The 17,307-nt window shown below is 45.7% G+C and overlaps 2 protein-coding genes across 4 annotated transcripts in view; one reads left to right on the plus strand and one right to left on the minus strand.

Annotated features, from left to right (window-relative positions):
• GPR146 (G protein-coupled receptor 146) overlaps nucleotides 1-12,255 on the minus strand; it is a 35,307-nt gene extending 23,052 nt beyond the window's left edge. For all 3 annotated transcript variants that reach the window (XM_072348801.1, XM_072348803.1, XM_072348802.1), the window contains exon 1: nucleotides 11,666-12,255. The gene's annotated coding sequence lies outside the window, so the exon portion shown is untranslated. The remainder of the gene's footprint in view (nucleotides 1-11,665) is intronic.
• Nucleotides 1-17,307, plus strand: part of CHLSN (cholesin) — a 97,630-nt gene that overhangs the window by 56,882 nt on the left and 23,441 nt on the right. The gene's annotated exons all lie outside the window — the stretch shown is intronic.

The raw sequence follows: 17,307 nt of genomic DNA on the forward strand, positions 1-17,307 counted from the left end.
CCTAAATCTAACAGCCCAGTCATGTCCCTGAGCACCACATCCAGGGTGATGACCCAACAATTAAAGACATTTAAGCATTTCAGCTTAGACAAATGAACAAATCCATGATATCGAATGCATGTTTTCCCCTAAAAAGAAAGATCAGTTAGTTCAAAGGTACTTAAATGTGACTGAATGTTGAGGGAAACTGAATATTTGCAAAGAAACATTGTGAGAGAGCACGCTGCACCAGTTCCTGGTCTGCAGCCCATCCAGCACAGCACTGCTCACACTGTACTTCCTTTTAATGCTTGAAGCATTTTCCGTGTGTGGTTTTGCACTCCCCTTTTGTTTCCTCAAACAGCACGAGCCCGATCACTGGGTCAGGTTGAGAATTCACTGCTCCCAACAATATTCTGATGGACCCACATGTTCACACAGTGTGGCTCTGGCATCCAGAGAGCGCAATCCGAGCCTCCGAGCTGCACTGCTCTCATTCATCCTCCCTGCTTAAAAGACAGAAGGAAAAGCAGCCCCGTTTGCAGTAGATGTAGTGTTGTGTTTGCTGGCACTGCTGCCCAGAGCTGTGTCTGTGTGGTGTCGGAGCCCCTCTGTCCCCTGATGGGGAGTGGAGCTGGGGCTGTGTCAGGGCACTCTGTGAGCAGCCTCAATTGCTTGGCATTGGTTTGTATGGCAGGAGAAGACCTTTTGTAATTAAGTCACCCGTGTGTTTTGCACAGCGCTTAATTCCCGCTCTGTGTGATCGGATGAAAATAAATCAGTAGCAATTGCTTGGCAGCAACCTCCTGCAATCATTTGCTCTGAAGAAACTCGGCCCGCGGTAGCATTAAGTGAAGGAAGGGGTTTGGCGAGGACACGAAAACCTTTCTTTTTTTTTAATGTTCTCATGGGATCTTTCACTTCCACACAGCCGAGCACCCGGCCGGCCCCGTGGCCGTGATGTAACACTGCTGTCCCAAGGCTGTCCCAGCTGTGGGGTGTCACAACCTCTATTTCCTTGGCTTAGATTTGCAGTCTGACCATATGATTCAGATGAACCACGACTGCCCTCGCTTTAATGTGTTCTATTTGGTTTGAAAACACCATTGTGTGCTCCAAGTTTGAGCTCCTAAGCAAATGAAGCTGATTTGCACTGATGAATGGGGAACACTTACCAGCCTGATTAAAGAAAATCTGCAAGGAAACCTGACACATTTTTTAACTCATTGGTGCCAGTGGAAATACTTCAATTACCTGAAAAAGAAGATTTTAAATAAGAAGTAATCCTGAAGCTGAGTGTAGCTGTGCAAACAGCACTTCAAAGAGCAATTGCATGTGCTCATGGAGGTGTTGCTGCAGGCAGGTTTCAGCAGGGAGGCTGAGGAGCAGGACTGGCTCTGTGTTCAGAATGTGACTTCATGTGGACTCCTGTTCTTGTGCAGCTTACAGACGGGCTTCTGGATCTGAAGGAAAGCCAACTGGATTTGTAAAGATGCTTATTGTATTCCCTGGCCCTGTTCTAATCACCAGAAAATATTAAGGCTGACAAGCCTGGCTTGATATGCTTCTCAGTGTTTTTCTGCTAGGTTACAGTGTGCAGAGCTCAGCCCAGGCACTGGTTTGCAGACTCTGGAGCAGCAGGCTTGCTGCTCTGGGTGCTGCGTTGTAGCCACATGTGTCTGCTGTGCATCCATACAGGCACTGCAAATGGCAGCACCAGGGTTCGGTGCCTTCACAGGTGACTTGTGTATGATGGAAATCTTAATTGCACCAGCAAACAACTTTAATAGAGCAATGTCCTGATTGATTCTTGGTTCCTGTACACAATGCATGTCAGCCCCTCTTCCACACTCTTCTTGGCATCCTCTGTCCCTCTGAGATGGAGGCACATCACAGTTGTGCAGGGTTTATTTCTTGTTGGTTTGTTGTTCCTTATCTAGGAGCAGCTGAGTCCTGGGAAAGCAGGTGGGAGAAGTGCTGTGTCCATCAGAAAGCTCCAGAAAGGATGGAGTGCTTTAAAAATGTAAGAGGAGAGAGCTGGCTTTGTGTCTGACACTGGTACAAAGCACCAGTGGTGGTGAGGACTGCAGGAGGGAGGCAGAAGATGGGATGGGGCATGCTGCACTGCTCTGAATGGAGAAGCACAGAAGGGAGGGGGGTTGAGTGTTGTTACAGTGAACAGAAGAAGTAGATTTCACACTGAGGTGGATGTGGTGCAGTACAGTATTGCTACACCAGGTTTTGTTGGCCCACCCCTTGGTTTTGACATAAATATGCTAAAGCATGAAGAGGCATGAAGGCCAGGTGAGTGCTTCAGACCTGTAGTCTTCCAGATTCACTGCTACAGTTTGCAGCTTGAGCTTGGTGTTTGGTATTTTGTTGGGAGACTTTACCATTTCCTGTTTAGTTCTGCCCTGCTGGCCCATCTCCCTGGTTTTCCTTGCAGAGCTCCAGAAAGCACTGCTGAAGGCAAAGGGGTGAAGAATCTGTGCAGTGTCTGTACCTCTCACAGCTACCCATTCTCCTTTTATCTGCATTGGGCCCGGTTTCCTCAGTGCTGCTATCTAGCATCCTAACATCAAACCTGTAATTAATACAGCTGCTTTGGAAACAAAGACGTTTGCAGAGTGTTACCCAGAGTGGCGCTTGGTGTGTTTTTAATATTCCCTATTTGTGGATGTACAGATTATGATAGTTGAATTAAGGATTTATAGTACACCAGGTCTCACACTCCAGGGCTATTTGTTTCCATAGCCGTACACAGAGCATAGCCTGGGTCATACATTTCTGTAGGTGAAATGAAGGCTGATCAGAATTTTAATACTAAGGAAGGAAATGGTCTTGGGTAGTGCACTACAGAGCAGAAGAGGCCTTCTGTTAATACACAAGAGTATTACTGTTTTCTTAAACTTTGCCTTGCTACCCAATTCCTGCCTGTGCCTAGAAATCATAACTCTGAGGCCCCATTTGATAATGCTCAATGTAATCCTTGTCCTACTTGACATCATTTCCAGTAGTAAATATTATCTCGATTATAAAACTGCTAGATAATATCCTCATGCAGCTGAATGACAGGCAGTGCTACAAGCTTTTGTGGATGAACAGAGCCACGATGCTGTATCACACTGGCCCAGATTGCTTCTGTCTCTCTTTAAATTAGATGAAATCTTTAGGCTGGGGGCTTTTCTCGTGAAATGCTTTTGTCGTGACTCTGTGTTCCTTTCTTCGTGACATAAGCAGAGCTTTCAGTGTTGTAAAGGATTGCTGTGTGTGTCTGTCAGCGTGTGCTGCTCGTGCTTGTTGCACATTTATGGCAGTGTTACCGTTGCAGCGCCAAGTCACATTCTGGCGTTAGGACATGAAAACTGATGCTTGTCCCTCGGTATTTCGGAGTGTATTATTAGTGTGCTACAGCTGATCATTTTCGTACAAGGGGAATGAAAAACGTTCCCTTGTTTAGATGCTACGTGTGTATTTATAGGCCCATAATGGCCAAATAGGGTGGTAAGAGTTGGCTGCTGCTGCTGTTGGTTTCTGTGGTTTTGTTTCATTGTCCAGAAGAAGTGACAACATTCTCAGCTCCATAGCACCCATCAGTGTGGTTTGTCTGATGGAGAGTGCAATCCATCTCTTTACTTTGTCCTTTAGATGGTCAGAATTCTCTATCTTGAAGGGTTTTTGTTTGCCATTCTCACACCTTTAGGCCATCACAGCAGTGGCACTCAGAGCTGTTTGTCCCACTCAGAGCCGTGTTTGTCCCACTCAGTGGTTTCTGGACAGTCTATTTTGTAAGTCACTTCAGGTTGTTTCCCTGTTTCTTTGATGGCTTGCGTCACGTGTTTGATGTGGCTTCCTTATTGTGTTCCATTAGGCGCGTTTGATTTCGCAGCTAAAAGGACTGAAGACTAAATGCTCTTTTTGTAAGCGTGCGAGGTGTTTTGCAGCCTCGTTTGTTTAAATTTTGGTTATCAGTCTGGAGAAAGAGCCTCGGAAATGCTGCAAAACTTGTCGTCTTTGTAGTGGATTTTGTGACTTCTCCTTTGCAACATTTGTTGCATGTAGATTTTTTCCACGTTAGCCAAAATAAGATTGTTCTTATGACTTAGCTTCCAAATGTGTTGAAAGCGTATGTTGCCATGTTATTTATTGTGTAGCACTCAAATAACTTTACATTCAGAACCTATGCTAAACCAGAACTCATAAATGGCATCTCCCTCACTTCAACTTTCAAAGTATGCCTTAAAGAGAAAGATGTGGAGCAGAGGAGGGGCAGTAAGGTGATCAGAGAGCTGGAGCACCTCTCCTATGAAGAAAGGGAAAGATCCCAGAGGGAACTGGGCTTGTTTAGCTTGGAGAAGAGAAAGCTTCGGGGCGGCCTCATTGTGGCCTAACAGTACTTGAAAGGGAGTGTATAAACAGGAAGGGAAACGGCTGTTTACAAGGGTGGGCAGTGATAGGACAAGGGGGAATGGTTTTAAGCTGAGACAGGGGAGGTTTAGGTTGGATCTCAGGAGGAAGTTTTTCACCCAGAAGGTGGTGACGCACTGAACAGGTTGCCCAAGGAGGCTGTGGATGCCCCATCCCTGCAGGCATTCAAGGCCAGGCTGGATGTGGCTCTGGGCAGCCTGGGCTGCTGGTTGGTGACCCTGCACACAGGGGGTTGGAGCTGGATGAGCACTGTGGGCATTTGCAACCCAGGCCATGCTGTGATTCAGTGATAAATCTGAAGCCCTACAGCTTGTATTCCTTGTGTATTCCTTTCACCTCCATGATGTGTTTGACTCTTTTATTTAATATTTTACATATTTTAGCATAGTTCCTCCCTGTTTAGCTCTTATGTTCCTAAAGCATTTCATTCCACCCTATCATGCATCTTTACAACAACCTGTTGGAAGGGTCTGGCTCGGACCAGCTGAATGTCCTTAGGGTGTGATGAGATCAGTCTGAATTTGGCTCTGTGTTGCCTGAGGGGCAAAAAGTCCTTTTGAAATAACTTGTTCCCTTTCTAACTAGGTAACTAGCCCAAAGCATTTCAAATATTTGTTCAACCCTTCAAATATTGGTTTAAGTTTATAAAACAAATTAACCTAATGTTCAAAGAATTAAACGTCTTGTACCTGAATGCTTTTCTGTGTCATTGGTCCCATAGCAATGACCCTCGGTACTTAGGTCAAAATGAAAGAGCCCTCTGATGAAAACAAAATGCTTTTGCAACTGGGAGGAATCTTATCGCTTATTGGCTGCACACACATTGAAATGGTGCAGTGGTGCGTTTGAATTTTAGTAGTTTCACTTGGGAAGGTCTGGTCAAATCATAGTGCTCTTTAACGCCGGTAACGTGAGGCATTTTCTTCATGCAGAATAAAATGCAGAAGCCAACCAGTGAGTGCTATAAATTCAAGTTGCTAAAAACCTGACAGCTCCCATCGGAGCCCTGTCTGCTTCCGTTGCTGTTTGTTTCCTGGATGTGGTTTGGAGCTCTGGGTGGCAGGAAGTCGTGGTGTGTGCCGGGTCGGGGAGCAGCCTGAGCACATCTGAATTGGGGCTGAGAGCAGAGAGGGACCCACCTTGTGTGAGAAGAATTTCAGTGTTGTGAGAAGAGGAAATCCGTATGCCTAAAAACCTATAGACAGCTACTTTGGTCATCTGTTGTCTGTGTTTGAATTTACTTGCTTGTGTCTACCAGAAAAATAGCTTTTTCAAAATGTAATTATAGCAAAGGTATTTGATCCTCGTTGTCCCTTTCCTGTTTCAAATGCTCACCCACTGAATGTAATCGCAAGGGTAAGAAGAGTTGGATTGAAGATTGGTGATTATTTGGGCTGGCAAGCAAAAAGTCATCACTTCCTTGTACTTAAAAGGAAGGACACACATGGCAACCTTAAGTATTTCACACTTCTGTTTCTCTCAAGGAATGGTGTCTTAAGCGGAGGGTGCAGAAGCGATCCCATGAGCTGTCCAGCCATACAATTCCACCCTTTATATCTTCTCCTTTGCTGCCACGGCCATTCCCAGACTTGGGTTTGAAGCAGCTTTTGGTGGGTGTCGTGGTTTGGCCATAGTTTGATCATGGGATGGGGAGGTTTTTTGAACCCAGAGGTGTTTACAGGCTGTACCAACACTGGGGCCAATAGGGCTGGAGAGGCAGGAAAGTACAGAGTGTGTCTTTTGGCAGCAGAACCACCCTATGGAGGCTTAAATCATTCCTGGAACTATTACCTGAGATGCTGCTGTTCACCAAAAAAAATCTGTTTAGAGCCAGAACAGAGCAGGTGGCCGTGCAGTCTTTTCCTGCATGCAAAATACACCACATCTAATTTACAATCATATTGTTTGGGCTGCTGCTGTCACTCTGTGACTACATTTCCTCCAGTAAGTTAATGATTTCTATTGGAATATAATATGGACATTTCAGTGTAAGGTGGGAAAGGAAGAAATCAGAGCTCGGGGTAATGACATTAAGTGCTTAGGCGTACGGACAGCTTAAATGGACTCACAGCTGCTTAACATGTGCCCTCTGCCTGAACTCGTTTTATCGCTCCGAATCTGACTTCTCTCAACATATAAAAAGTTGATGTGATTGATTGCTGGTTATACAATACTTGTCAGGGTGAACTGAATCGCTGTGTATAGGTTCAAGAATATAGAGAAATAGAGCCGGAAGAAAGAATCCTGACGTTTTTTTTCTATTCATTAAGCTCACTTAAAGTGCCTCTTTTTGTTTGCTGGAGTTGGTGGTTGCTGGTTTTGCTAAACAGAAATTGCTGAATGATTTAAAGAACATCTCCGCTCTTTTGTTTGGATTTCATTTGCAGAACCAGTTAGAGTTATAAAGCTGTCAGCTGAGGAACATTCTATATGTTCTGTATGTGAAGGCCTCATGTACATCATGTACACAGTTCATATTTTTCTCATCATTTTGTGTGACGTTTGGGTTCTCCAATACGTATTGCTGTGCTGCTTTGCACCAGCGTGTAGAACACGGCCATCCCTGCAGCCCCATGGCCGCCTTTGGAACAGGAGGAACTTCAAAGTAATTATGAAATTCCATTGCAGATGTAGAAGAGTGTTGTCTGAGTGGCTTTGTGCTGTTATTCGGGCTTTCTCCGGTGCAGGGTTTGCTGGAGCTGCACTGGGGCTGTGTGAGCACAGCCAGCTGGGGCAGCTACAGTAACCTGCAGCAGAGCTGGCTTGCAAAAAGGTGCACAAAGCAAATCAGTTTGGGAATGTTTGATTATTTTTTTGGTCTAAAGATGAATAAGCACTGTATGGAAGGAGAAGATGTCATTCTGTAAGACGCTCTTCTGGCTGAACATATGCCTGAGAGTGAGGAAGTTTTAAGCTGAGGAGATCCACCACTGGTTTATATTTGTTACTTTGGGTGAGTTGTGGAGTTTGCCTTAAAACTGCCAACATGAACCACGCTTCCTGCCATGAAAGCTGTCGGGAGCGTTTAATGAATCAGAATATTATCTTTTGTTCCCAGTTGTATCCCAAAGCTAATTATAGGAAGATCTGAGCGTATAGGTACAATACAGTGATGTTGTAAACATTTTCCAAGGCAGGAAAAGCATGAATCATGGCGCTGTACATAACTTGAAAGCTGGAGCTGATTGTGGATTTGCTCGTCGTGCTCATGTAGGGTGGAAGGGAGGTCGGCACTCCCAGGCTGGCCTGGAATTCTGTTAATTGACAGAAGTCAATGGCAGATTTTGTGGAAGCATGAAGGAAATGCAGAGTTCGTGCAGGGGATTTGTAAAGATGTAAGAAGTGAAATGTTTTTGTCTTGGTATGCTGAGAGGAAGCCAATACTCTCCAGTTCTATCTTGCAACCTTCCAGTAATGGTTTTAACTCCCAGTATTCCAAGGGGAAATACTGATTTCTAAAGATGGATTAAAAAATAAAAGGAAAAAAAGGGGGGAACCTCTTCGCCTGAACAGATTTTCTTTTGATTCAGAGATTGCCATTTTCTTTAAGGCATTTTAAGGAACATCTCGATGTTTAGCTGAATTTTCAATAGGAAAGTACAGCAGCATAAAGCCAAAGTGAGTTATAAATTCAGTTCATGTAAATCACAGCATTAACCTTATAAATACGTGTCAGTTGGTTATTACTGAAATGTAGACGAGTGACATTTTATTGTAGGATACCTTGCTAGCTGCCTTAATTTCAAAGCAAACGCCAACCACAACTCGCTTTGTGCCGCATTCACTCTTTAGCTTGGAGTGTGGAAACACAAACAGCTTTTATGGAGTTTATTTTTACTAAACAGTCGACAGGTTTTAATGTAGGGTCTTAAATTATAATTGTTATTCAATTTTTTGCACCTTCTCCATAATGAAGGAACACGTGATGCTATAAAAACTAACAATAGAATTAAGGGGAATGTTGCTAATTGGGATTCAGGAAGAGATCGCACTTTAAGAATATAGAAGCTGTGGATGGAGTTTTCTTAAGGAACTCTGAGGGGACCACGTCAAGCTGGCAAGTCATGCATTCCTGTTCTTTCTTCATGCCAGCTGGGTTTAGTCAACCAGTACAGCTTGGGCTGAGGAAGGACTCAACATGAGCCAGCAATGCGTGCTCGCAGCCCAGAAGGCCAACTGTATCCTGGGCTGCATCAAGAGTAGGGGGATGGAGCTAGCTGAGCAAAGTATTCTATGATTTTGAGCAGGCAGGCCGAGAGGAAGGCAAGAGGCTGCAATGTGTGCTATCTCTTGGAAACATCCTTCCTTTCCCTTTCTCTTTGAGACCAAACTTCTTAGAATGGAAATCTCCTCCTGCGCAGGAGATACAAGGGCAGCTTTATAGCACTTCTTTCTTAAAACAGGTTCACATAGATGTTCAGGGGTCTATTGGAAATTATACTCGTTCTCCAGGAGTAACCATTTCACAGGAATTGTAAAGCAAGACTGTTGATGATGCAGACGTTTTGTCTGTAACAAAAAGTTTCTTCCTTAGTCAAACCTATTGGAATTACAAGGTAAACCACCTTCCTTGGGGATCAGCACACATCCGTTTTTCATTTAAGAATTAATCTTCAGTTTCACTATTCTTTCCTATAGATTAGGGAAAAAATGCACCTTTTCTAACTGTATATTTAGTTACGTTCCATTTTTTCTTGTCAGGATAGGTACATCACAGGGAAGCTGTCACTTGAAACTGAGCAGACTAAATATACTCGACTGAATGACTCCAGCACTGTCAACACGATCCTCCGGTGTAATTAAGAAAGGAGATATCTCAAAGCTTTACAGTATTCAAGAACTATCAGATCGTGCTCATTCAAAAGGGATGGAAACACTCTTTTTCCCAGTGCAGACACAAGTATTATGTTTCAGCCAGGACTGCCTGCCCTGGAGCTCAGCACATCCCAAGAGCTGCACTTCCTTGTTGTCATCACTGTTGAATTTCACCCTCTTTGGAAGAGTCATTCAAATCGTTCTGTAGAATTCCAGACCCTTCCTTTCATTGAGATGTAGATAAGAGAGATAAAAATGAAGTGTTTGTCCTTCTGCCTTTGGAAGTATTTCACCTACTTTGGTGATGGTTGCATAACCTTATGTGCTGTTCTCAAAAAGCTCTTTTGCCTGTACGTTTTGTTGTATGGACAACTGGTGTGTGTCATTAGGAGCTCTCAGCTATACTGAAGGCAGCAGAGGGTGAAGTACTTCTAGTGATAAGAGACTACCAAGGCTAGCTCTAAATCTGTGATTCTAGTAGAAGTGTGGGAAAGACATTGGGCCTATTTTGTGGCATCCAGCTCAAGGAGGCAACACGGGGTTCTTCCCAATCTCCACAGTCTAAAAGAGTTTGAAAGACTGGGTCACTACTGAGTGAATCTGCTTAAATACCACGGGCACAACTGCAAAATGTGGACAAGTCTTGCTGTGTGATATGGCGGCCACAGTATCCGTGTTTGCTTAAAGCTTCTTCTAAGAAAATGCATGGTGCTTTTTTTCTTTCTTTTTCCTGTTGTGTGCTTGAAAAGAACATGATCTGTTGGCAGTGTTAGGGAATCTCAGAGCACTTCACTTCTGAAAAGTACTGCTATGAACAAATCACCCTGTGCTCTGCTGTGAAGATAACCTTTATGCGTTCTGCTGGGAGGCTGATGGGGAGGAATATCATTAGAACTGGAATGATGTGCATTGTCTGTCCCACCCAAGCTTTTCTTTTTAGAGATTTTAAGAAAAGACTTCAGTGGGTTCCTCTGCATGAGGATAAATTTAGTCCTGAAAGCAATAGAAAGCAGACCTGCAGGTGGGGGGGATGCAGTTGCTCTGACACCTTCAATGGGTGCTGGGATTTCTGCAAGAGATCTCTGCAGGGACAGGCAGAGCACAGAACAGGTTCTGAAATCTGTGATAGTATGGTGAGTTATGGGCCTGTGGGTATGTCCCACATGTCAGAAGGGGCCACTTTCAATTCTGAATCGCTCCTTTGGGGATATTTTGTTCTTAACTTTCATCCATCTGTAATTTTATGACCTTTTTTTTTTTTTTCCACAAAGGGTACAAAACTGGACTGATCAAATCAATTGAAAAAACTTCTTGGTGTTTAAGGGTTGCCCCTGCAGTGCTGTCAAAAAGATGGGGCAAACTTCTGTGCAAAAATAAGTCCTAGTCATGGAGATGTTCTCTACATCACTGTAAAGCGTGGGTCTCATTTACATTTCCATGTAAAATCCAGTCACCCCTAAAAGGCTGTTTTGCAGGAAACAAGTGGATCTGCACCTGCCCCCACACAGATGCACTTGCTGAGCTCTGGCCTTACACTCTGCCTTGTGGCACTGCAGTGGGAGGCATGGGGAGGGCTGTCAGTCTGTCGGACCTTGTGCCTGCCTTCCAGGGGATGGAGGCTCTGCAGGTCCCTGCTGCTTGGCTGTCCCATTCAGCTCCTGCCATCGCTGGGAAAGAGCCAGAGCCACCACCATTTTTGCTGACCTAGCAAAAGGCAAGCTTGGATTTCACCCTCCGTGTCTCGCTGGTGTCTAGGTAAATTATATTATTTAAAGCTGACCAAAAACCTGTGAAGGACTGGGGGGGTCTACAGTCATGATCTGCATCTTTTCCATTTTTATGGGGCTAATCTATAGGAAAACAGCACACACTAAATTTGTGGTGGGATATACAAGTGTTGGGTAAACCGATGTTGGTCATTCCTGGACAGTGTGCCCCAAAGCCCCTTTAACTCTATTAAGAGATGGTTACAAACTCCTTTTTGATATAATAACCCAAGAAACCCACGTGCAAGCAAGTTGCTGTAGTTCGTGGTACAAACCACATGGAGCTCGGTGCAAGTACGGAGTGTGTGGCTGCTATGGTGATTAAAATACATAAATAACAAAGATAAGTATGGACCCCATTAGAAATTCATTACTGGCAGCCTCAGCGCGGCTGCGTCCCATCGCCGCGAGCAGCCCAGGGCTGTGCTCCAGCACAGGGGTTACGCAATGGCCCCGCACTACCTTGTCAGTGAGCAAATCGACCCCAAACTGGCAAACAAAGGGCTTTTGTGCACGTTTTGTAGCTCGGCAAGGATCAGCGGCCCCATGCAAGTTTTCAGCAGGACGAGTTTAGTGCTGGCACACCTGGGAGGGGATCAGGAGGGACGCGAGGTGCAGAGGTCCCGGTCCGATACCAGTCGCAAAGCGGAGAAGGATTAAATGTGGCTCCTGCTTACCTGGCTCTGTGCGTGTTGATGTGCTGCCCAGTGCCGGGCTGCCCTATGGTGTAGGTCGCTGTGAGCCGGGCTGCTGGCTGCCAGCTCGTCCCACAGATCCGCAGGTCCCCTGGCTTGGCATCCTCACCAGGATGTGGGCTCCTGCTGGCTCAGATGGCTCCTTCTCCTTCCCCGTGCCCCTCTACCATCCTCCTGCAGGGCTCTCCCGTTCCGGTGCCGAGCAGTGCACTTGTCCAGTGAACTCTTCCAGGAGGGATTCGAGCTGAGCACAACGCCGTGGTTCTGTCCGCGGGGCAGCAGGAGCCGAGGCGCTCCCTGCCCTCAAATCCCGGTGCGAGCGCTGGGAGCCGAGCAGCTCGTCATGGTGATCCGAGTTTAACTTCAGGGGGGAGGGAGAAAGTGCAAAGCAAACTGAATGCTGTAGTGGAGGTTTCTCTCTTCCCCCACTGGGCCCCTTGCCGACTGTTTTTATTGATTTCAATCACTGGAGGCTAGCGAGCTCGCAGAAGAAACACTGTGTAATGTGTTCTTTCCTGGCTTTCATTAAAGAAACTCAATGCAGTGCGGTCACGCTGCCGAGCGCGCCTGGCAACCTGCCTACACCCTGTGGTACCTCTTTCATTGGAGGAGATGGAGCTCGTGGTTTGTTGGGTTTTTTTTTGGTTGTGTTTTTTTTTTACCCCCTCCCCTCCCTCCAGCACTGATTTCAAAACAGCTTCTCCTCTGCCTCTACCTTCACTGAGCCCAGATAGAGCTGGGGGGGATGATGGTGTGATAGCAGCACCGGCAGCTGGGAGAGCCTCAGATGCTTGTGGAAGTCCCTCCGTGCACTGCTGGTTATGGGGGGCTGTGGGTGAGCCACGGGGATGTAGATACAAATGTTTCCCCAGGATTCCTTTTTGTTTTCTCCTTATTCTCATTTCTCTCTTCCCCTGATTGGTGAATGTGGTTTAATTAAGGGTTCTTACCCTTAGTAAGCGAAATCCTTCTGCAAATATGCGAACATTCCTGGCAGTGCTGGGCTTGCAAATGAAGCAAAACTGCATTCCCCGAGCTGCAGTCGTGCCGTTGTTTTCAACATTTGTGTTGCATTCAGGACTCTGATACTGGTGGAGAAAAATGAGAGATGGTCCTCAGTTATGCTTTCGAGCTTCATCTGTTGCAGTATGTACTTTATAGGAGCTAACAGTCTATAAAGCGGAACGCAACAAGCTCCTGTTGTAAGCCTTACTGCTCTGCTTTCATTTAATTTAGTAAATAGTTGGATTTCTTCTTATTCAGCAGTTCCTAATGATTACACTTGATGTGCTCTTTAGAATGGGGTGTAGGTCTATGAAACACATAAAGATCACATCGCTGCTCACTGTCTGATCTCAAGGTGCACCCATTGCAAATGACAGCTGCAAATTCCAGTGCCCCCTGATTGCCGTGCCTGTGTATGTAAGGACATGTTTGTTTTGCTCTTAACATTGACACAACTGCTAAAAAAAACCCTTTCCTGGATCAGGAAGATAAAAAGCTTGTTCTTATTTAAGTCTGGCTTCCTGCAGAACTTGTTTGAGGCTTTTCTGCCTGGGTTGCATCCACACAAACCTTTCCAAATCAACTCAGTGTAATGTATTCCCAGCGTTTTTGTTGCCAAGATCTGAGATGTCAACAACAGCTGGCTTTCATGAAAAATGTTAATTATTTCTTTGTACAATATATAATTAAAATAATCTCCCTCTGTAAGTCCCACGGAGATGATACAAGGAAATGTATTTCTACAGCCATTTTCTTTGAATCAAAGCTTGCTTTCTGCGTGGCAGTGAAATTTGGGATGCCCTTTGTTTTCATCAGGTGCTAAATGATAGAACGTAGTTATTTAAATCCAATCTGGCTCTGAACTATTTAGCGTCGGTTCTAGAGCTGTGGTTGCGGTGCGGCTCTTTGGCAAGCCTCAAAAGTAAATCATTTGTCAGCCTTTCTTCCATGAACCTTGCAGCGAAGGATTTACCAGCTTTTCTTCTTTGTAGGTTTGGAGCCGTGGTTATAGATTCTGCTCTTTGCAGTGGAGCTGGCGGATGGCCGGGTATCGATCGGGTTGTGTGTGTTGTGTGTGATGGAAACAGCGTTCTGTGTGCTGCTGTGATAGGCAGGGCACACGTGGGCAGGAGGCTGCGGGTAGGCAGAGCGCGTTGTGTGAGGGGCAGCAAACAAAGCCCCTTTGACGTTGCTCTATATTAAAGGTTATGAAATAACATCGGCTTAATGAGCAAACAGAGCGGCACAGTGCTGCTACTGTGAAGCAAGCTGTATCCCCGCTCCACCTTCTTTCTCTTTGGAGTTCACAAATGTGAAGCCTTCTTTATAAGCCTTATTTGTCACTGTCGGGAGTGCTAAATTGATTCCCCTGGATTTCTGATGTTGCTTGCTTTGCTGCTGTGCTGGCAGAAGGAGATAGCAGCCCTCTGACTTTTGGAGGAACTGGGCTCATTGGTACTAACAGTCACTTTGGTTTCCTTCCTTTCTCCAGCTCTCTTCCTGTTACCTCTGCCAGGTTTCCTCTTCATCACCTCTCTGCTTTTCCAGTCTCTCTCACTGTTAGGGTTGGTATTCCCAGTTTGGAATTGCTTAGCAAGATTGCTTAATCACACTAGAATCATAGAATGGCTTGAGTTGAAAAGGAGCTCAAAGATTTCAACCCCCCTGCTGTGTGCAGGGTCACCAACCAGCAGCCCAGGCTGCCCAGAGCCACATCCAGCCTGGCCTTGAATGCCTGCAGAGATGGGGCATCCACAGCCTCCTTGGGCAACATGTTCCAGTGCCTCACCACCCTTTGAGTGGCGCTGCTACATCCACTGCTCGCTTCAGTTTGCAATGGGTCCCCCCTTTATGAGAGGTAAACTCAATACTAAAGACAACCTGTAAAGTATTTAAAATACAGGCGATATTTCCAGATAACAGATAATAATGGAAAGTGTTAACTGATCTCTAGCAGTGCCTGTAGAGTTTTCGAGTCTGATATCTCAGATTATTTATGCTGTATTATGAAGCCTACATGCAAACTGGAAGTTTCGAGGCTGCCACTGATGAGAGGCTCTATTGGCAGTCGCAGTCCTTTGCGTGCAGATTGATGTAGTGTAGCATCAACTCTTGCAATTTGCTTGTAGGCGTCTGAGCTCACGGCTTCTTTCCCTTGGAAGTACGACAGCGATTTTTCTGAGCACATATGCTAAAGATCTGAGGGCGCATCTCTTTTTCAACACGTGGCCCCCAATGGCAGTACCCCCTTCACAGCACCTTTTCAGGCCTTCTGGAATACTTCCAATGGAAGGCTCCCACCTCCTTAATCACGCCAGAGCTCTGCCTCTCCTCTCAGTGTCGCTCATTCAATTGCGCTGACCTGACCTGACCTCATGGAGATGGAGACCTAATGAGCCCACGGCCCAAGGTGCTGCGGGAGCTCTCTGCAGGCTTTGCACATAAGCGAGCGTTGTGGTTTTCTTGTACGCACGTGTTTTAAATTTATCACGTCAATAAACAAGTGTATGGCACGCTCAAACAGGGACTTTACAATGGCGCAGCGAGGATAAATTGCAGCGCTACAAATTGCGGTGTCACGTTATAAATATAGAAGGAGACAACGTGGGATATTTATGGCCTCAGCACAATGGAGTCCCCTGTTGGTTTTGGGGTTTGGTGCTTGGGTTGCTGTTTGTTTTTCTCTGCGTTGTTTTTAATTTAAATGATGAGCTATTGCTAAAAATCAGCATCTAAATGGCTCACAGACTTTGGGCGCGTCTGTTAGAACAGCAGTCACACTAATGGTGCAGGGACAGCAAGATGAAAGGACAGTGCTGCTGGCCTGAAGGAGAGATGCATCAGTGGAGCTCCATAGCAGTGGGAGTTTAAGCTGAAGGAAAAACAACGAGGCTTCCCATTTCACTGGGTTTGCTCTGGGTTTGCTTGCTTTTGAGTCCCACATTCTGGAGAAGATTGGTTTCTGTTGTGCTGTTTTGTGTTCGTTCTATGATTGTGGGTTTTTTTTAATGATGATAAAACTAACCTCAGCTTCAGTGGAAATCGTGCTCCCAAACTCACACATTTAATGAACCAGCTGAGACTTGAGGTTTTCACATTAAAAACCAGTCAAGGACAGATTGTGGTACACAGTGCTGATCACGGATCAAAGTGCATCTGCAGCAAGAGATGTCTGAGCAAACTGCAGGACGTGTGCTGGGAGCTCCCAGCAGAAGCTCATGAGTCCCATTTTGGATGGTCAAAATGACGGTATGTGCTATGGGAAGGGTACCTTGAGCTGCAAATCCTCACTCATTCAGCCCTGGAAAGGTTCCAGCCTCAAAAGGAGAACAATGCTTGTGTTTCAGATGGCCTGCAGTGCCCCAATTGTTACGCTGGAAACAAGCGTTGTGAGGGCCTGGTATTTATGTTGGGACCCACGTATGGGGAGGGAGCAACTTGTTTTGTTTTTAATGGAGCAGTCGGGAGAGGGATAAAAAGCTTTTTGATAATGTGAGGAATGCGTGGGGGAGGGGAAGGTACTGAGATAGCAGTTACTGTAAGTCCGAAGCAGCGGAGGCCTCTTTATCAGAGCAGCTCTAATGATGTGCCACAGGCACTTTATTTGAAAGCTTCGTGGCTTGCAGAAAAGTAAACAAATTCATTACATTATTTTTCAAAGAAGATTAAGCGTAGTGTGCCGTCTGTCGGGCAGCTGCTGTAGTCAGCTTTTACAAACACTTCATACCCGACCACCCTCAGTGCTCCCAGGGCTGTGTGCTGGGCTGTTATTTAGGGAGTACCACCATGGCTTTTCCAATGAAACTCGCTTCCTATGGAACAGATCAGTACCCACCTTCACCTAGATGGGATTTCTTCATATGAAATGTTACCTACACAAATGCAACATACGTTGGTTTTTTGGGGTGGATGCTGGCTTTCCGTAGCAAGAAATGAAAAGCATTTCAAACCAAAGAAAAAAGCATATCCTCTTTACTGCCATTTATTCTGACATCCACTTTCGCATCCTTTTTTGGTCTTTGGAAAGAGAGAGTTGAAAAGATGGGTCAGAGTAGGCTTGGTTAATGCAGGAAATGACACTGAATCCTTGGCAGGTGCCTTTGCCAGATCAGGCTGCATTCAGGTGCTTCCCTGTTTACCTGGCCTTGCTTTGAGGGTCAGCTTAGCAGCAGGTGAGTGCTTGGTGCTCATGCCTGGGAAGCATCAAACCACAGCAAAGGCATCACAGTTCTGTTTGGGACCATGTGAGCTCTGTAACTACCAGGCTGGATGTGACTCTGGGCAGCCTGGTCTGGTGGCTGATGACTTTGCCCATTGCAGGGGGGTTGAATCTGGATGATCTTTGAGGTCCTTTTCAGCCCAGGCCATTCTATGATTCTCTGATGATCACCTAAGCTAGGAATTAGTGCCATCCCTTTGCTCTTCATCCTGGAAACATTCAAACCGAAAGTAAGAGTCTTGTTTGCAAAACTTCATGGGGTTTTTTGTTGTTGTTGCTCAATTGTTTCTGAGAAGTGGCACAGGAGAGCTGGTTTTGCTGTGTCCAAATCACCACTGCCTCCTGAGGTCCGTGGGGATACCCTGAAGGTGTTTTTCTGCATTTTCATGGAGGTCTGTGC

Source organism: Excalfactoria chinensis, chromosome 14 (genome assembly GCF_039878825.1).
Source record: "Excalfactoria chinensis isolate bCotChi1 chromosome 14, bCotChi1.hap2, whole genome shotgun sequence".
NCBI classification, from domain to species: domain Eukaryota; kingdom Metazoa; phylum Chordata; class Aves; order Galliformes; family Phasianidae; genus Excalfactoria; species Excalfactoria chinensis.